At 39.2% G+C, this 21,904-nt stretch overlaps 1 protein-coding gene across 8 annotated transcripts in view; it reads right to left on the reverse strand.

The window, feature by feature from the left end:
* Nucleotides 1–21,904, reverse strand: part of PPARG (peroxisome proliferator activated receptor gamma) — a 198,072-nt gene that overhangs the window by 92,000 nt on the left and 84,168 nt on the right. For 2 of the 8 annotated variants that reach the window (XM_084766445.1, XM_084766444.1), the window contains exon 2: nucleotides 11,040–11,109. The exons of the other annotated variants lie outside the window; for them this stretch is intronic. The gene's annotated coding sequence lies outside the window, so the exon portion shown is untranslated. The remainder of the gene's footprint in view (nucleotides 1–11,039; nucleotides 11,110–21,904) is intronic. 8 annotated transcript variants of the gene reach the window in all.

Consider the following 21,904-nt stretch of genomic DNA (forward strand, 5'->3'; position numbering starts at 1 on the left):
GAATTGTCCTTACTGGTAAACCTTACAGGTCTCAAGGTAAAAAAAATACAAGTCTGAACATTCTAATGAGTATTCTTTTACCCATCACTAGGGGAGGTGACAGTCGAGACTGGATGACAGTCAGAAGCAAGGAAAGAAAAGCGGCAGCAGGATTGCTTCACTTGGCACACTCCAAGAGCAGCTCTCATGTTTTCCACACTGCCATTGCTCTTAATTCAGTTTGTTTGCTTTGTTTGTTAGTGACAGTTTCAACTTTGATCTGAGATTGACACCTCAGCTGCGAGAAACCTCTATGTGTGAAGGGCTTGCTCTCACCTAAGTCAACCACACACTACAGGGACATTCACTATTGTCTCCTTGCTGTGGAAGAAGGATGCCCCTCTCAACAGGGCTGGACAATCGTTCCCACCAGCCACTCCTCTGACACTCTGTGGTCCTCCTTCTCTTTGGGCTCGGGCTCCTCACTTTAGAGTTCAGTCTGTGGTTGCTGGGCTTCCCCTCCCCTCTTCTACCTCTGAGGCTACCTGGGGCTAACCTGAGTGGAGAAGGGTGGAGGTGACTGCTCTCAGCAAATGTTTTGTTCTTTAGACTCCTTACCATGTGTCCAGAGGCTGTGTGCTAAAATTATCTAAATCTAAGGCCTCATCTGCCAAGATTTCACTTAGATTGCCGATTTATAGGTGTACAGACTCCTACACAAGAATTCAAGATGGCTCTGTCTTTGGGAGGCAAAGGAAGCACTGAAATCCTCAGGCCAGGGACGGGGAGGCAGATTGGGTTAAAACAGTGAGTTTCTGTCTCTTCTGCCAGTATGTTGTTGTTGTTGTTGTTGTTTTAACTCTACCCCTCAAACTTAAAGATAATTTCTTCCAAGGTTATCTCTGTGTCTATCACAGCAAACTGTCCATGCTTCTAAAATAATGTGATATTCCATGTTGAGACGAAGCTAATATCTAAAACTGAACACACCATTAGCAATTACCAAGCACTTTGCAGCTGGCCACCTTCACCAGCCTTCTCAGCAGCTCCCAATGAGCCTTCAGTTTGTAGCTGCCTGGCTGTCCTGCATGGGGTTTTAGTTTCTACCCAAGAACCAAAGATCCATTTATGAAAATCTGCATTTTTCTTTATATAAACAAATACTCTAAATTTCTACCTGGGGGAAAGGGAGTTTCAGAGTTAAACTGCCAGGCTCGAAAGTCTGTAATGAAAAAGAGACAAAGATGTCTTGAAATCACCAGATGGCTAGAACTGGCCTGCTAAGCGTGAAATGTCCCAGGGAAAGAACTAGTGGCCTCCAAGGTGACATACAAGAGACAGTGTTCTGGAGCAGCGAAAGTATACAAAATGGGTCTGGAAAAGTATTCTTGCAGTCAGGTTTCTCATTTCCAACATTAACCAGGGGTGCTCTGTGGACTTGGCTGCAGCTGGAACTTTCCCCTATGCAGAGTATTGGGGCTGCAAGATGGCTTGGTGGTGGAGTGGTCTGGAAAAGGTTACTCTGTATCACTAAGATGGCTGTTATACGTTCAGATGTACTTCTTCTAGTTCATCTTGGTAAAATATTTCCAATATAAGTGCAATAAACTTTCGGGTTTTTATAACTCATTCCATCACACTTGGGGGTTGGGTGGGGTTGCAAGAACCCATAGGAAGTAAAAGATATTATAGTGATATTTGGCAACTTTTGGCAAGATGGAGGACAACTCAAATGCTGGGTTTAATGGGAAGCATTACTAAATTTGGGATGACTGCTTATGGTTTTGGTTTTATTCTTAAACCAGCATTACTAGATTTGCTTAGACATAGATTTCTGTTTTCTTAATCTTTCCACAATATAAACATAGTTCCTTCTTATAATAAAATAATTCTTGACAAAAATTTAAATTAACCAAAGGTTTAAAAAAAATACTAAGAAGCAAATTAACCTTTAAGTTACTACACTAGGCATTTTTGAAAACCCTTTTTCATTAAATTCAGTCAATTCCTGAGTTTAGTTCCCTTTTCAACAAAAGTTAACATAGCAGCAAAATGAAAAAAAAAAACTCAATTAAAATCATGTAAAACCAGTTAGTCATGAAAAGCGACTATTGAGACATGATTTACAAGCCCCTAAATTTTCATGAAAGGGACTGAGAGGAGAGCCCAAAGAAGAAAAAATAATACAAAGTCTCTTTGTTGGTGGCATTTTACTTTGTAGTTCAACTTTCATTCACCTAATAAATATTTACTGATTGGCTACTAAGTATCATATACTATACTGAATGCTAAGTAAAATGGAGACAATGTTGATTTTTGCTTCCCAAAACATTTTACAGTTAGGAAAAATATATAGACATTTACTAAGTGACTGTCTGCACCTTTGTTTTAGTTTCTTTGAGACAAGGTTTCACTGTGTAACTCAGGCTAATCTAAAGTTCCCTGAGCAGCTCTGGTCTTAAACTCCTAAGTGCTGAGTTTATAGGTATGTATGCCACACCTGGCTTCTGAGATGAGTCTTAGGGGCTCATCTTTCAATGATTTCCTTACTTGATAATGAAGACTTGCAGCCTGACAAGCCTACTTCTTCCAAGATGAAGTTCAGTCATGTATCTGCACATTGTTCTGGGACTTTCTATCAGCTGTTCCACCTTCTCTTCAGTTTCAACAAATCTAGAACTAGCTCATTTTCCTCCTCAAACATAATTCTATTCCCATTTCTTTTCATACCCCTATCTCTGCATATCAGTCAAAAATTATGGGGTTGGATGCTACACACCTTTAATTCCAGCACTCAGGAGGCAGAGGCAGGCAGAGCTCTGTGAGTTAAAAACCAGCCTGGTCTATATATTGAGTTCTATGCTGCCAAGGGCTACATAGTGAGACCTTGTCTTAAAAAAAAAAAGGTATTTCAATCACCACACTATGTTACTGAAAGTGAAATATCTTTCACTGGTGCCTTCTGAGCACAGCTGTGATCCTGTCACTCCTCTACCCCAAGTCTTGATGCTCCCTTCTGAATCCTGGATCAAGTATAAATCCTTCATTCTGGGTACACTGACACCTTAAAACTCTTACCTTATCACTAAAATGCCTGATTTCTTCCCTCCTGGGTATATAGGTCCTTCCTTGGGTGTTCAGCTTTCCCAAGCCCAGGAGGCAGGTGCTGAGCATCGTGGCTCTGTGTGTATGCTTTCTCCCATAGAGTTTTAGCACACTGTTTCCCAATCACACCCCAAGCTCTATGGATAAATTCTCTTCCTTTCTAGACACTGTCTCTGAAACAAACTGTGAGCAAGGAATATATCATAATGCCAGCCTGTCTAGCACAGTACTATATATGCAAGAGAAGTCCAAGGGGCCTTAGAAATAATACAAATAGGAACAACAACAACAACAACAACAACAACAACAACAACAACAACAATCTCACTAGCAACAACAAATCTGGCCCAGGCTTAGAAGCCTTGCTTTAGAAAGCTGAAAGGCCATAACCGGTCTGTGAATTAACTTTTTATTACCCCTAATTATAGAGACTTAAAAGTGCTGATAAAGTACCTGCTTGTGCTTTTTTGTAGCTTTATTTTCAGTACTTGCAACAACAAAATGTCACGAAGAGTAGAAAGCTGCAGACTGTTGGGCCAGGTGAGGTGGCACACGTCTTTAATCCCAGCATTCAATGGTCAGAGGCAGTCAGGATTCAGTGAGTTTGAGGCCAACCTCGTCTAAATAGTGAGTTCCAGACCAGTCAGGGCTACATAGCCATAAAATAATCATAGACTAAACATAGGATAAATCTTTTATCAAATAGAGTTTTTGGATTTGAGGTTTCTGAATATTTGCATTTATATTCTGAGATACCTTGATTACAGACTCAATATTATGCATAAAGTTCATTTATGCATCATGTACTCCTTAGATCCACAGTCTAAAAGTAATTTAGTTGGTGTACCTGTCTCTTGACAGCAGCCTGCCACATGAGATTAAGTGTGGAATTTCTACTGTGTAGTAGTATTGTACTGTGAGGTCAGAGGTTAAAAAACAAATGTGCAAATATAGGTAAATAATTTTAACAAACAGCTAGCTTTCACCATAGACTGAGTCCCAGGAGGCCAGGCACCTAGGTACATCCCTATAATCCTTTAATTACTGGAAATTCACTGTCATCATGAAAGAAAGAAATAACTATCTCAAAAGACAAAACCCACAAAACCAAAAGGAGATGAAAGGCACACACCGTGTTTTGCTTTGTAATAATTAAGGAGAGACTCAGGAATGAAAACACACATTCCTCTGACTCGATAAAGAAAGAAAATTTAAAGACATTTTGCTAACAACACATCTTCAGGGGAAAAAATGGTATATTCTAGAAAACAGTGCTTGCTGTAAACACAGTCTCTCTGTACTTACCATAATGTTTCTGTTCCCATGAAAAGTCTACCCTTCCCAGGGATGACTTAGACTGGGCGCTTGGGTCAGACTGGGGTTTGTAGGAGGCTATGGATGTGAACAGCATAGAGTGAATTGCCTCACTTCTCACTGTTTTTATTTCTTTTGAGGGGAAAAGTGAAACTCATGATTATGGCAGTACTCTAAGAACAATCCTGTGATGGTTTCTAAGCTCTTTATAAATGTGTCCTTACTTATTTCTTGAAATAAACACCTTCCTACTTTACAGATAGAGAAACTGAGGCCTGAAGTCTTTGAGACTAACCAGTTGTTGACTCCCCAGGCAGTGCATTTTTCTGGATTATAATAGTGGCTTCTAGAGGTCAGTTGGTAAAAAGCTGAGTCTGAGGCGTGACTATGGTAGCAGGAAAGGCCATCCATCTTCACTGTGCACAGTTATATTACTTCCCAATAACAATCCTTATAGTTCCAGTGAAAGTAACAAGGACAGAGTTGTGGTTTATTAGTCATGCTAATTTTCTCTGGATACTTACTGTAGAAAATGAGCAAGACTAGATCTTGTCAATTGTATTTAACCTTCAGCGGTCACTTCTGGATACAGAAGTGCTTCAGTTTTACGACACTTTCTGGAAGAAATTCAGCAACTCATTGTTAATACTTGACTCCTACAAAATGATTTCAAAGCTCCATGGGAATTTAGATTTGCACAAGTTATTAGGATGTGACCTTTCCCTTAGATTTCTTATTTTAGGATTGAGTTAACATGGTATTTCCCCAGTGGGAGCTGCTGTACTTCCTTCGCAGATAAGCAATCACAAATTATAGTGAGTAAACTCAGGGAGGAAATATATATTTCTGTGGTGAAGATGAAAATGAAATCTTAAAAGGAGACTACGCTATGTATTCTTGGATTTGAAAGGAAAAGTCATGTGGCTTGCTAACAAATGAAAACAAAACTTACGACATTATGGTATTTCCCTGGGATTTATTCCTGATTGTTTCTTGTCCTGGCTGCTAAGTCTTGTGACTTTTAACGATTATTAAAGATGTTTACGTCACTTAATTTCCTATGACCTGCCTACTGGGAGTATAAAAGGTTAAAAACATCAAATAATTTAAATGATTTCAGAACATAGGATCTAAAGAACAAGGAGTTTATAAGATTAAAAGGGAAAAAAAAAACTAAAATAAAATGAAAGATCACAGCTGCCCCGTGGAATAACAGTAGCTCCTACTTACAATTATGTGCAATTTATATGCAATATTTGTAACATACAAATGATTGGCAGGAACACCAAAAGACAGGTGCTCACAGACAAGTAAAATTGGGGACAGAGGGTAATGAAGAGACTTAGCCACTAAAAGAGTTAATAAAAAAGGAATTGTATCCATAATTAATATTTTTCCTATTCCTTTTAATACATTTTAACTATGTTCCTATCTTAAAATTTTCTTATATACTTTTTTACCCTAAAATTATTCTTCTGAATATTTACATCACAAAGTTAAAATAGTTGATTATTTTATTCCTTTAAAGTAGCCAATAATATTTTTTAAAAATTTATTTTTTTATTTTATGTATATGAGTGTTTTACCTGCATGTATATATGAGCACTGTGTATGTGTCTGGTGCCCAAGAAAGCCAGAAGAGGGCATTGAATCCCCTGGAATTGGAATTAGAGCCTATGTGAGGCACCATGTAGGTGCTGGGAATTGAACTCTTAACCACTGAGCCATCTCTCCAGCCCCTAATACTATTTTAATTATTTAATTAAGTAATTAATAATTTATAATTGTTAATAATTATAATTATAAACAATTAATAATTTAATTTAACAAAAATACTTTTGAGACATGACTTCCTATGTAGCTTAAGCTGACCTTGCGATCTTAATGTCTCAGTCTCCTGAGTTCTGGGATTACAGGCCTGTATTGTCATACAGTAAATAAATATAATTTCAAAGTTGAGTTGTTTTCTGCTTTGCTAGCTCTACATTTTTCGGAAGCTGTTGCTCTTCCTTTTACTCATCAGTACATGGACTTAGTCATCAGCATGTGTAGCAGTGTTATATTTTATTTAAACTTGCATAGCCTCAAGAAATATTCTGCAGGAAATAATTTTTACTATGGAGTAGATTGTTGGTTTGATTGGTTGGCAGGGTTTGCTTTTTTGACTGCTAAGGATGGGGCCCCCAAGCTTGTACATACTAGGAAGCCCCACCTGCCACTTCAGCTACACCTCAAGCCTGCTTCTGTTTTGTTTTGTTTTGTTTTGTTTTTTTAAGAAAAACAAATCACTTGTTTTATCTTATTCCTAATAACTGGTAAACTCTGTACTCCCCACATCCTTCCACTATCACATAATCACAAATAACACAGGTAAATGTTAACTCATTTAAACAAGTGGTTATGATGACACACAGGCCTGCAATCCTAGCATTTGGGATGCGGAGAAGAAAGAAAAAAAGGAAGTCATTTGAATTTGAACTTTTTTTGTTCATTTGTTACTAGAATACCCCTAATGAAGCAAGAAGAATATAATTACCCTAGCATTTCCACTAACAAATTCATCTTAACTGGAGAAAACAACCTTGAGAATGAAATAAATAGGTGCCAGAAAATATTTATGAATCTCTGTCCTAAAATCACCAGGACCAAACAGTTCAGCTATCTTTAACCTACGCTCCTTACTTCCTTTCTATCAGCTAACATATTCCTCTTGTGGGCGTTCCTTCTTTGAGTAATCTCATCCGCGTTAGTTGTAAATTAACCCACAGCATCTCATTGGGTTTTTCTTTGAACTTCACAATTTATGGCACAGGGGCCATTTAAACTGACGGTTGGCAAATTATGTTCAGAAAATCACCCTTGGGTTGAAAAACAAAACCTTCCCAAGGGTAAAGGCAAAGAAATGGAATGTAGCAACTGAAGACATCGGCACTTTCCTTTTTCTATTACAGTAACATATATATAAATTTACCACTTTAATTTTTTTTTTTTTTTTAGTTTTTTGAGACAGGGTTTCTCTGTGTAGCCTTGGCTGTCCTGGACTCACTATGTAGACCAGGCTGGCCTCGAACTCACAGCGAGTTCACGCCTGCCTCAGCCTCCCAAATGCTGGGATTAAAGGTGTGCACCATCATACCCAGCTGCTACTTTAACTATTTTTTATTTGTTTTAGGTCACCTTGAAATGGCAGTTCAGTGGTGTTAAGTACATTCACAATGGTGAGTGGGCATCTCTAGGGCCTTTTCAACTTGCAAAACAGTAACCGTTCCCACCCCACACTCACCCCTCATTCCTGGTCCCCGGCCTGCAGTAGTCCTCACTCCTCTTTCTATGAATCTAACTGGGTTAGGTACATCTGCTCTTCTTCCTTTCACCTGAAAACTGTTAACTGATACATTTTACTAAGTTGATTAAATAAATATGCAAGCAAGTTTAAAAAAACAAAACAAAACAGGGTCAAATCCCAGATACTTAGCATTTAATTTTCATAGCAAATAACTGAATTTAGATCACTCCTTCAGATGCCAAAGTGCATATTTGCCTCATTTTGAAGGATTTTGTTTACATGCCTTTAATCCCAGTACTCGGGAGGCAGAGGTAGGCGGATCGCTGTGAGTTCGAGGCCAGCCTGGTCTACAGAGCAAGTCCAGGACAGCCCAGGCGACACAGAGAAACCCTGTCTCAAAAAAACAAAAACAAAAACAAAGCAAAAGAAAACAAAACAACAACAACTAAATTTTTTTCAAAGCAAACTCAGTACTATTATTGGCTTCCTTTAAGCATCTAAGCTGTGTGGTGTTACTTGTACTCACTGCACTCCCTGACACTGACCGATATCAAGTAGCCTTTTCTCATCTTGCCGCTCAAATATAAGACTCTAGGTAATAAAGGTTGGGGATCAAGAGCTTATGGATGAGATTTAAAAAAAAAAAAAAGTACATGGCCCTTGTTTGAACATTTGAATCCTATCCTGTCCCAAGTTGATTAAACACTTTTCTAAAAGTTAGTTCCCAGGGAGGCACAGATTTATGAAGTTGGCCTCCATTTCCCCCCTGCCCCCACCTATTGGTGCTGGGTACCACGCATACTTGCTAGGCAGATGTTCCAGCCCTCAGCTGTGCTGCACACACCTGTGGATTTTCAGCACCGTATTCTAAGAGGCTGCATGTAATGGGCTGCCACCTGAAGTAGACTGAATAGAGACAGGTTTGTAGAGAAAGGGGTGGGAATGCATAGGAGGAGCGTAAAGGGGCAGCTCAGCGGGAGAAGGCTGCTTAGCTTGCATTTAGCTGGGTTTAGCCTCTAGCAGAAATAAGACGCCACTCTAGGGCTAGGGGGCTGCACCTGCCTCACACCTCTGGCTTGTTTATGAATTACAAACAGAAACTCTACTCTTATAATTTAGTGAAGATCAAGGAGAACGGTTATTTCCATGTGGATTTTAAGGCTTCCTATCTAACGGTTAGGGATGTAACGGTGGTGGAGTGCTCACCCAGAATGTTCAAGGCCCTGACTTCAATCCCCAGAACAGCAATAAATTAAATAAATAATAAAACCACAACAAAAACATTTTACAGCCGGGAAATGATTTAGCTTCAAGCTTATATAAAAGGTAAAAAGACAACTGATCTCCAATTTGTGCATCTTGCCCCCATAGTTCACATATTCAAACCCTAGCACAATTATCAAAATAATACACTGACACTAATATTCACCCCTTTATTTGGATTTCTCCGGTTTCCCCACTGGTATTAGTCTCTCTTCTGCATCAGGACCCACCACGTTCACTTGCCGTGTCTCCCTGCCTTCTTACAGTGTGTGATGGCTCCCGTCTCTGCTGGCCTTTTATGCCTATGAGGTTGCTGAAACATGGTGCTCAGGAATTTTTAAGCTGTCTCTATTCAGGGTATGTCTAATGCTTCCTCATCTGTGGACAAGGAGGTCTAGGAAGAGGATGAAACATGTCCCTGTGTCCCTTTCAGGACACCTCACAGGGCAGACTGCTCACTACGTCTTACTACTGCTGATACTGACCTTGGCTGCTTGGCTACGGTTGGTGTCTGCCAAGATTGCACTGTAAGTCTCTTCGTTCCCATTTGTAATTAACACACATTGGGGGAAATACTTGGAAGCTGTGCAAATATCCTGTTTCTCCTTATGTTCTCACCCACCCACTAACGTCAGCGCTCACTGGTGAGTCCAGCCTGCAGCAACAGTTGCTGCGGTTCTCTGACAGCTTTCTATTGCCTTCACTACGTTCTTCTGTAAAGAGTCATCATTCTCTGCCCCCCCTCCCAATTTGGTCATTTGCTCCGTAATTATTTAGCCCAGTCAGAACTCTCGCCCACATTTCACTTGGGGAGCTAGAATGCACTCCCACAGTTAGCGGTTTTATTCCTCATATTGTCTCAGCTTTGGCTGCCGGGCTCTCTTTCCACCCTCCTGACTTGTGGAGAACACCCTGGCTTCTGGCACCACGTGGGCCTCTAGGCTTCTGCTGGGCTGTTTTTATCTCAGCTTTGGAATCAACCTCTTCCACAAAGAGCCCCCGTGTCTTCTGAGAGAAAATGGCACTTGAATACCACAGTTGGGTTTGTTACTGAGGACACTCTTGTCCAAGTCCTCTCAGGAGACTGCATTAATTTGGGAATGTATTTATCTGACAGTTCTTTTTTCTTTTTCTTTTCTTTCTTTTTTTTTCTTTTCTTTTCTTATTTTTTTGGTTTTGGGTTTTTGAGGCAAGGTTTCTCTGTGTAGCCTTGGCTGTCCTGGACTCACTTTGTAGACCTGGCTGGCCTTGAACTCACTGAGATCTGTCTGCCTCTGCCTCTCTGAGTGCTGGGATTACAGGCATGCACCACTGGGTCCAGTTGACAGTTCTTTTTTCTTTTTTTAATTAAATTTTAGTTTTATTAATTTATTCAGATTACAACTAAATTGTTATGACAGTTCTTTTTTTCAATGTATCTGTAGGTTTCAGAAAAATGGGCCATACTGTGACTTTTCTTGTTGACTATATTCAATAGTCCTACAACTGCATAAAGCTTCAGAATAACTTATGTCTTCAAGCATACACACACACACACACACACACACACACACACACACACACACACGGCCTAGGAACTGTCTCAGCACACTAGGATCAGGTTCTGAAGGGATGATAGATTTCATGGAACTTTTCCTTAGGCCCTGAAACCATACCCCATGCTAGTCAGTCCCAATAAGGAAGTACTTTCATGTAGGTACAAGCTGAAGTCCTCAATTCTCCTTGAAAAGAACATGTTTGGTATAGATGATGAGCTTGCTTCTGTCTGACAATAGGTTAGGGTTGCATGACCTATGAGGACCAGACAAGATATGTTTATCCAACTTTAATCATAAGTATAAGAATCTAAAATAGTGCACTTAGAGTCATTACATGGGTATAAAAATAAGAGGTTAGAGGGTTATTTTTAAAATATTTGTGGAATATCCCAACTTCTAGGCCATTTTCCTATCTTTGTTTTGTCTTAGACAAGTATGTTATTATGAACCCCAACTAACTGGCAAAATATGTAGGAGAAAGTATTGGGGCAGTAAAAAAAAATGTTTAAAGCTTTTAAATACAAATTTAATATAACAAATTCTGATGTACATACCGGTAAAGGGTAGTCCTTGTTTTAAAAATGTCCTTGGATATCAGTGGTTCACAGTTAGATTCTTTCAAATCTGAATAATTACAAAGAAATAATATTTTCAAAATTCACTGATATTCCAAATCCTTAGAAATCCCAGGCTGCCAAAATGTAAAAATATACATTCATTTCTACCCCCAGCATTTGCTTTTCCTGAGTAGGAAAGCTTTATACTCTCTAGAAATAACCAACACACCATCAAATGACTCACTGTGTGTCATTCAGGACCAAAAACATCTTCTCAGAATGGTTGCATAAAAGAGACAAATGGGTATTTGATTTGCTTCTCTTGCTTTACCAGCAGGGTCACTGGCATGGTACAAAACTCTTTTATTGTACCCATTTTATACATCAAGTGACTAATAAGTATATCACCATTCAAACTTAGGGCAAACTAGATCTTTAAAGGGATTAGCAAACTCAAAACAAAGCGGGCTGAGGGTTCTGGGTGTGGCTTACATAGCAGGAGGCCTGCTGTACATATCCAGTTTAAGGGTCAGGGGTGATGCAAGTTTGATAAGAGTTATATATTGCAAAGCTGATGTTTACTGAAATTTGATTTCATCTGGAAGCTACACAGCTGGAAAGTCTATAGTCACTGTAGAGTGCCCAGCCGGCTTGGGCAAAGGAGATGCAGCACACACCAAGCTAAGCAGACTTTTCAGAGGAAGGTCCAGGGAGCAGATTGTCTAAATAATGATTCACATCCTTGTCTCCTAAAAGGTCTCAGAGAGCCCAGAATAGGACATTCTGTAAAGACAAAACAGCATCCGGTGCCAAAAGCCTTATCAGGAGGGCGGGAGAGCCCCGGCATGCAGACCCAACATTCTGCAGTCTGACACTCAGAGAACTCCAACACTCGCTCTTTTGACTTCTTAAGACTGACAGAAAACTGTCCTGTTACATGATGCATGCTGAAAAAACGCTGCATAATGAAGATGAATGGTTTATCCATTCTGTTACTTCTAACATGAGAGAACAGGAACTACAAGCCAGTGAGGTTTGCTTGTTGGTACACCCCAGCACCGTGCAGTACTGCTGCTTGGAAATAGGAGTGTTTCAACGCCGTCTCAGTACCAATAGTAAACGGTAGTTCTGCTCTCAGAATGGGACAGTCTCTACAGGAAGAGATGATTTGTCAACACTTTCTGCCCATATACTTTGTTTTTTGGGAGTGACTGTTGACCTCTATCGTAATGATTTGCATAAACACTCTAATTTACTAGTCAACAGTAAAGGCCCCATCCACAAATAAGTTGCTTATTACATATAACACACTTAACACGTGGGAATCTGCTTCATCTATAAAAGAGCACTATTCTGACTTTTAGAAAAGCATCTAAGATAGAAAAAAGATTCAGAAATATGAAAAAATCCAAAACCAATCAATAAATTAATAAAATTGCTACCTCAAAAAGGTAAAGATTCTATGTTAACATTAAATGATACTAATTTCCTTGACACTTGCTCCTGCTCCTCCTTAAATATATATGATTTCATTAAGAATTAGACAAAAGGAAAGTAATTTTATTTGTTATTTTAAAAATATTCATGCATACATTTTAATTATATTCCTTCCCATCTTCCATACTCTCACAGATCCTTTCCCCATCCAACTTCCTGTTCTCTCTCTCTTTAAAAAAAAAACCACACTATTTATTCAAGGGTTGTGACCCCAAGAGTGAGACCCAACAGAAAACAAGGTCAGTTCCTACTACCTCTGGAGGCATGCAGTGTTCCAACCATCACCCATACCCTGCCTTACTCCCTGGATCCACTCAGACCGCTCTGTCTTCAAGGCATAGTCTATAGGATATCCCAGGACAGAGACTATCTGAGGACAGGGGATCTAGCTCCCTCACATTCTATGCTCATTTTATGTTGATTGGACGGTTGATCCATTTACAATCCCTAAAACCCAGAGATGCAGGCCGTGAAGAAACAGATCACTCCTTCACACTTACACAGAGCTCACAATAGGCTGGGCTATTTCTGCCTACTCATTCAACTGCTTCCTATAAGAAGTCCTGAAATAGGACTTTCTACAAATCACAGTAGATACAGGCCGAAAGCAATGTATTCATATTAATTTGCTGAAAATGAAATTAAAAAGTAAAAATTCACCCAAGAGATAAGAAAAAAAGGAAATTATTGAAAATTTATCCAGAAATTATATCCCCAAATGATTGCAGGTGTAACTCAGTGGTAGGCCGGTTGCCTAACACCAAGACCCTCAGTTCAATGTCCATTGCTGCTAAAAAAAACAAAACAAAAACCTCCCCCCGAAAGGTATTTATATAGGTGTTCTTTTAAAATGCTACAGAAAGATGTCTTACGCAAACTATGGTACAATAATATTGATACAATAATTTGACCCTTTCCCCTCTTCCCAACAAAAGAGAACATTAAAAAAGGGGGCTATTGAAGTGGCTGAGTGGATAAGTGAGCAAATATTTGGCAAGCCTGATGGCCTGTATTCAATTCTCAGAACTCCTATGGTTCCGAGTTGTCCTCTAACCTTCACTATGTGCACGTGCTACAGGTAAGTATGTATATACATATATACATACATATATATACACACTGCTACTTTGATACATATATACAAATAAATTGATATTTAAAAATAGGACTGACATTTTCCAATAGGCTTTTGTTAACATTATTTATGTGTTTGTGTATGTATATAATATACACACATATACATATACACATAATATATATATACATGTGTGTATATATATATATATTCATACAGTGTATATATAAGTAAAACTAACTAATTCAGTCATATGCAAAAAAAACTGTGATCAATTGAATTTATCTTAGAAAAGCAAAGGCAATTTAATACCAAAATTGATAAATACATATAAAAGCATTAGCCAAATTTTAAAATAAGCCATATGATTATCTCAAACCATACAAAAACAGTACTCTAGGTTTCCCTTTTGGCTAGGGATGTAGCTTGGTGGTAAAATACTTGTCTAGCATGCACAAGAACCTACTCTTATAAAAACTAAGAAAAGTTACTAATAAGACCTATCCAAAACTTAAAACTAATATGGTCTTAATTGTGAAACATGACAGTGCATTTCCTGAGGTGTAGTCTATAAATAGCCAGTTCCTCTTCCAATGGTGAAGGTTTCGCTAGAAAATAAGTGTGTGTGTGTATGTGTGTGTGTGTGTGTGTGTGTGTGTGTGTGTGTGTGTGTGTGTAGTGTGTTTTATAAAAGGCATAAAGATGTTAATACTGCATAAGCTTCACCACTCAGTACCAGCTTCATCAGCAGCAACCCGCTTATCCTCATCACCCACAGCTTCGCCCGAACACTGGGTTCGTCTCTTGCCATTTTTCTGTTCCTCTATACAGTGCGCTGGGTGATGTCACAAATCTTCCTACCGAAACTAGTTGCAAGATACCTCACTGTGAGCCCATTAGGCTTCTTGATTTCTACTGTTTTCCAATGGTGTGTTAGACAAATGCTTAATTAGCCCTCCAGACATGAAGAGCACGCTCTGGTCTGTGATCTTTGAGATGAGGACTTCAAGCGTCCAACACGACGCCTCTGCGGCAGGATGCCTACCACACGGATACAACGAGATGACAAATCTCCGCAATGTTAGAGCTAAGGAACATACCTTTTTTTGGTATATCTGTCACTTTTATTTTTAACATAACCTGTCTGGTTGTAAGTTCATATAATTTAATGCTTACTAACAGTCTCTAACAACTGGCTTAGTAAAACCTTGAGATTTTACAATTAATTTCTACAAGCTGATCTGAATGGGCCCCTGCATACTGGTGCCTTGTCCTGCCTTCCAGATACTTTTCAGTCTCTTGCACCAGTTCTTCCTGAGATTTTCCACCATTACACTCTAAAAGTTCTTTGGCTTTCTTCTTTTTATTCTTGAACATAGCACGTCTACTTATGTGTAGTTTCTAATTCTTCAGCCATAGCTTCTCTCAAGGACCCTAAGTTTGAGCTTGACATGGTGGGCAGGCCTGCAATCCCAGCACTAATGAGGCTGACTCAGGATGACCATGAGTTCTAGGCCATCCTAATCTACATAGCAAGATCTTGCCTCAAAGGCAAAAAAAAATCAAAAATCAATCAAACAAACAAAACCCAAAACAAACTAAATAAGAAAGAGTTCTAAAGCTGGGTGTGGTGGCACATGCCTTTAATCTCAGCACTCGCTCGGGAGGCAGAGGCAGGCAGACCGCTGTGAGTTCGAGGCCAGCCTGGTCTACAAAGTGAGTCCAGGACAGCCAAGGCTACACAGAGAGACCCTGTCTCAGAAAAAAGAAAGAAAGAAAGAAAGAAAGAAAGAAAGAGTTCTAAATCTTTTTCGCAACTATCTTTGGAACACTCATCCCTTGCTGAGGTGTTCCCAGCATCTCACACTCAATATAGGCCAAGTGAACCTTTTGAAATATCAAAGGATCACAATTAAGGAATATGGGTTGGAGGGTGGACTTCAGCCTGGGGGCGGGATAGGGAAACTGAAGCAGGAAGTGGGGACCACTAAAAGAAAATACAACTGACCACATCATTAGAATATTTTTCATTCTTCAAAATATTCAAGAGAATTCCACGTTTTAACCTGGGTCTTTGAAAATTCCAGTGGGTAGGATTCAGTTCATGCCGACAAGGAGCCCTTTACATGCCCTCCCCTTCCATTATTCTCAAGTCATTCTCTTCAGGCTCTCCCTAAAGCCGCGCTACCTAACCACTTTCTCCACTTCCATCTTAGTAAACAAAATCTTTCCATTTTCTGCTTCCTTGTGCTTTGATTTAGCACATCAACTTACAGTTTTGTTAACACCTCATGACCAGAGCCTTTCAACTGTTACCTTATCACACAAGTCTAGGAACTGACATGGGAAGATTGTGTGTGTGTGTGTGTGAGTATCTGTGCGAGTGTGTGTGCATGTGTGTGTGTGTGTGTGTGTGTGTGTCTTTGTACACATATTAGAGATTAAACCTAGGACTTCATACATGAATGACAAGCTGAGCTGTATGTTTTCTTAAAGGTAGGGAAAATGCTCTTATTTCATCATACAGTGTCCTTCACAGTGTGCTGGGGAAAGGTAAGAAGTTTGCAAACATGCTCAAATTAGTAATTTTTATTCCAAACTAAAGGTAGCCATTCCTCCATGTCTGAGGCTTTTGTATCCTTAGATTTACCCAACTACACAGTAAAAACATAAAAAATATATATTAACGAGGAGATAGCGCCCCAGGTAAAGTATTTGATGACTTGAATTCAGCCCTTGGAGCCATGTAACGGTAGAAGGAGAGAACCAACTCCACAAGCCATCCTCTGAGCGCCATACTTCTGCTGTGGCATGGGTGTGCCCAAACTCACATATCATACATATCCACAATAATCATAAAAATACTGTGCCTATACTGAATATGCAACAACCTTTATTTTGTTGTTGTTCTCCAAAGAACACAGTATAACAATTTCTCTAGCCTTTACACTGTATTAGGTGTAAGTCACCTGAAGGCAATTTGAAGTAGTAGGAACATATGAATAGATTATATGCAAACACTATATTTCACATAGATCTTAGAGCCAGATCCCAAGGATACAAACTCCACTGGGAATTTTCCTGCCTTACTCCCTTCTACATGAAGACTGATTCCATTAGAGTGGTAGCTCAACCAAGGTCAGCTAATCTTCCTTAGATTCTTACAGAAACCATATAAAATGTGCTATTTAGTTGACTGTTATATCCTCAGATAACAAAATAAAAAATAATTTTATTTGGCTTTGCTTTTTCGAGACATGGTTTCTCTATGTAGGCCTGGCTGTCCTGAAATTTGCTCTGTAAACCAGGCTGGCCTTGAACTCAGCTATCCGCCTGCCTCTGCCTCCACAGTGCTGGGATTAAAGCAAAGTGCCACCACCACTGGGCAGAGAGAGCATTTTTAACAGTGGTTGGTTGTCCTGCACCCAGTGATTAATTTTAAGTAATAATGAAATTTCTGAGTATACTTCAAAGATTTGGTGATCTTGTCACAAGTAACACAAAGACACACTCTATTTTCAAGTCCGTATCACACAGTAAATTGATTTGCAGTGACCTAGAACAACGAGCCCACATTGCTCCTGAATATAGTTATACTGAATATGGTTTTACACATCTAATTGTTACATAAGGTATGGTAGTATGTGGGTGTGTGGCTGTAGATATTTCATTCTCTGGAAACTCAGATACTGTACAATTAGGCTCTTGTGAAGAACTTGGTGGTGGAGTTTAAATCCTGGTTTTATTTGGCAGGTTAGTTCGTCTCTGTTCCTATTTCTTCACTGACTTGAGAAATGTATGAAATATACAACATGCACCCATCTTCTTTTGAGACAGTGTTTCCTGTAGGTCAGACTAACCTTAAACTCACTATGTAGCCATGGGTAACCTTGAATGTCTGGTTTTCCTAAGGGCTGTGATACAAACATAAGCCACTACCACTAGTTTAAGCAGTTCTGAGGATGAACCCCATGGTGTTATGCCCGCTAGATAAGTAGTCTATCAACCGACATCCCATCCCAGTATAACCTTAGCACTGTATACAATATATGATTGTTGGAAGGATAAAATAAGACAGTGTATCAATGTGCTTTAAATAGAGCCTGAAACAGAGTTGCTGATCAATAAATATTAATGATAACTCTCAATAGCAAGCTTATACTTTTTGGTGCCTGGGTTAAGAAAAAGTCCTTAAACAAGAAGGTTAAGCAACATTTTGGCTAAGGATTTAAACTATGTGATAGGCTAAGCATAAAAAATGACTAGTTAAAAAAAAAAGGACCCATGCTATAAGCAGGAAATCACACACTTCCATTTATAAATAATTTACAAACTAAGTTGCCCTAATGAGTAATTTTACACAGGAAAGTTATGAGAGCTATTCAGGAGTAGGAAACAGAATCAGACGATGAGTGTGAAGCATTAAAGCAAGAGTTATCTGCTAAGCATCTGCTATTTATTACTGGCATTCTAGACAAGGAGCTCACGGATGAACATGTGAAGAAAGACAACCAAAAATCAGTGGCTCAAGAATCATCTGCTCTCTGTGCTGTTTGGAAAAAGAGGATAGAAATGAACCGTTGTGAGAGACAACCAGGAGTTACCTCAACAAGCTACTGTGCTTTACAAGCATTTACAGTTGTGCCGGATGGCTTTATGTCAACTTGACACAAGCTAGAGTCATCAGAGAGAAAGGAGCCTGAAATGAGAAAATGCCTCCAGAAGATCCAACTATAAGGCATTTTCTTAATTAGTGATCAGTGGGGGAGGGGCCCAGCCCATTGTGGGTGGAGCCATCCCTCTGCTAGTGGTTCTGGGTTCTATAAGAAAGCAGGCTGAGTAAGCCAGTAAGCAGCACCCCTCCATGGCTTCTGCATTAGTTCCTGCCCCCAGGATCCTGTCCTGCTTGAGTTCCTGTCCCGACTTCCTTTGATGATAAACAGTGCTGTGGAAGTATAAGCCGTACAAGCCTTTCTCTCCTCCAACTTGCCTTTTGGTCATGGTGTTTCATCACAGCAATTGAAACTCTCCCTACCACTATGCCTATTCAGACACTAATTTTGCACTTGAGATATCTGATATGTATCACTTCATATAACTGTATAAGGTTCAATAAATATTTGAGTGCCTACTTTATATCAGGTAATGTTCTAGGCGCATGTCAAAAAATTTTATAAACATTTTGGTGAAAAGCATTACCTGGTTTAATCATACACCATAAAGGGGGAGGGGTCAACTTTCACCAAGGTCTTTTACTAGAGATGAAATAAGTTCTGCAGAGAACTTGTTACTTCACCTGATACTACAAACACTAAAATAATCCCCATGAAGAGAATGTTCCTCGTCTGGCTGAAAACATTCCAGCATTTCAGAAAACATGCTGACGATATCACTGCTATATATAAAAGAGTCTATAAGTTAGTGTTATGAAATGCAACTAATCAGTAGTAAGTCTAGTTACTAGAAGTTGACAGAAACAATTTGATGTTTATAATAACTAAGTTAAATAGCCTGAATAATAAAAGTCTATTTTCACACATCAAAATAGCATCCCACTCCAGCATAGAAAAGGGAGGTGGGCACCAAGTTCCACCCCTAGTTAAAGAACTATTAAAAAGTGGTAGCTGCTGGTAGAAGACGAGCCGATTTTGTTTAAGAGTATAACTCTTGGTAGGTCTACCATGTCCCAGTGGAAGGCCACACATCCAAAGTATATAGACAGTCAAGCTGGACTTGATGGGATTTTTTAAAAAAGACACAAAAGTTGGATGGTTGCAAAGGAAAAGTGGATCTGGGAAGAGCAAGGGAGTGAATGTGATCAAAACACTATAAAATTCTCACAAAATTAATTTCTTAAAATGAAAAAGATGCCACCCAAAAGATATCCCCAAGTGGGATATCGCTCGAGGTCTTGTTCAACCATGACATTACATCACAGGAGTGAAAAATCAAATGACTTAAAGGTCAGCAGCTTGACTTAAATTTACGTAACTCACTTCTGCAGAAATTTGCATTACTTATAAAAAATCATGTGAAAGAGGAACTTACTATAAATATTAAAATTGGAAATAAATGAATGGCTGAGAAAGCATTGGAGAATAATAGTTTCTTTAAAAAGAATTGGAGAACTACAGAGTATGGGGTGTGTGGCTCATTGGTATAGCATGTGCTTAGCATATAGGAAGGCCTGGTTTCAGTTCCCAGCAAGACACACACAGACATACAGACACACACAAATCCAATTGTGGAAGTAAGTATAGGATACACTTAGAAATCTAAATTGTATGTATATTTACATAAGCTTATTTTTAATTACTGATGAAAAAGCTAAATACACACAGAGTATGTTAATGCTCCAAAGTAGCTAATTATGAAGGAAGTGTGTTCTGCTAGCTTACTAGCACAGAAAGAAAATCTTGGTACCTTAGGTTTAGATGGAAGCTTATAAGTCACCTTGTTCATTTCTCCTTAGTAGGAGAAGCCATCTTAGATTCCCTTGGGCTCTAAAAATAAAGCATTTTCTGCTCTTGAGGCAGCTTTTCCCAGGACTAAATAGCTATAGTTATTACAATTCTTTCCTTACACTGAGCTGAACTATGTATGTCTCTCTTTAATGTCTGGCCTACCCTTTGATAAAGACTGTGTGACAGTTCCATAAAGTTAGGGACTGGTTCTGTCTTGCTTACTGTTATAGCTCTGTGTCCAACATATAAAGTCATACCCACAAAGGGTACCCTAAAATCTGTGGTAGGTTCCAGAATAGTTTATTCTTCAAGACACTATGGATCTAGTTTGAAGTGAAGGGCTTTCTCTCTGAAGTGTGCTATGGATACTTTTTGAAAGGTCAAATCATGTGCTTTAATCCTATGACAACGTCACTTCAAAGCTGTCCTCCCCTTGCTCCAGGTCAGTGTGCATCTGTATGTAGACTATGCCTTTGCCTCAGAGCACAGCTCAGGGGGGGCTTTGCCTTCACTCCTGCAGGTGTTCCACCCATTCTGTCCAGATTTTGTAACAGCTTCTTGATAGCCTTCTCTGCACACAGCTGCTATGTTAATCTTCTGACTAGATCATCTCCAACTTCTTCTTAAGATCTGGAGTCTCCCCACTGCTAGGATAAAACCCATACTCCTCCATCTGCATTCCACACCGTTTATCATCAGTCTGAAAGATCTACATTTTGAGGCCCGTTTCTAACTCCTCACAGCCCTGTATTCTCTACCTCCACTTGGTTCTCCTGAGGCTGTGTTTAGTCACTATTCCAGGCTTTGTTTTCTTACATGGGAGATTCTTTTTTTTTTTTTCACTCTTTTTTTTAATTAAATATTTTTAAAAATTTACATATACATTTATATTGATTCTTTACTTTCTCTTAGACTACCTCAAGCTAGGAACATTAATTTTTGAGGAAACATAAAATTATCCATTTTATAGTATAAAATACTACTAATATGTTATATGTAATACTATATATATTATATATCTAGTGTATACTTTTCTACTTTGCTTTCAGTCAACACATAACGATTGCATACAGTGTAGGGTACAGAGTAATGTTTCAATACATGCATACAATGTGCCGTGGTCAGATCAGGGTCACTGGCTACAGCAGTGGAAAAGCGGTGCAGCCAGGAACTGGCCATGTGGCTTGGCAATCAGCTGCTTGCTTAGCATGCATATGGGCCTGGCTTTAATTCTCAGTACTGCATTTAAAAGAAAAAAAAAAAAAAGGCAGCTCTAAGTCTCCCTCTACACAGCTCCCAAGTGTCCTCTTCACCAAAGGAAACCTGAACTCATGAAGCAGTGACCCCTCCCAACTGATCTGCTTATGTTCTTTGGGAAATGACTTACTCTGTTTGGCTCCTTTGTTGTTTCTTTCTCTGTACTTTTTTTTTTTTTTTGTATTTTTAAAAAAATACATGTATGTTTTCTTCAGCCTGCCTTCTTGATTCTTGAACTTCCAAACTCTTTTCTGCATGGGTTTTCCCGGTTACTCTCTCCTTCCTTTGAATTTCAGCCACATTCATTTTCAGCCTTGAATCATCGTGTTGCTCTGGGTTGCTGGTTAACCATTTCAACTGTACCCTTTCTAGACTTAGGCGGATTCAAAGCTCCTAGATAAGGCACTCTGTGTCTTTCCCTGAGTCAAGAACCTAGCCAAATAGGGCTTTAATTCCTTGTGTGCAGCAAGACATGAGAGAGTACTAACATGAAACCGAGGTTTTGGATAATTAAATGAGCATCTCACACCCCCTTTGGCTCATTATCCTTCCTGTAGGGTCTGTGTGTA

Source organism: Acomys minous (genome assembly GCF_964271855.1).
Source record: "Acomys minous genome assembly, chromosome: 17".
Taxonomy (NCBI): Eukaryota; Metazoa; Chordata; class Mammalia; order Rodentia; family Muridae; genus Acomys; species Acomys minous.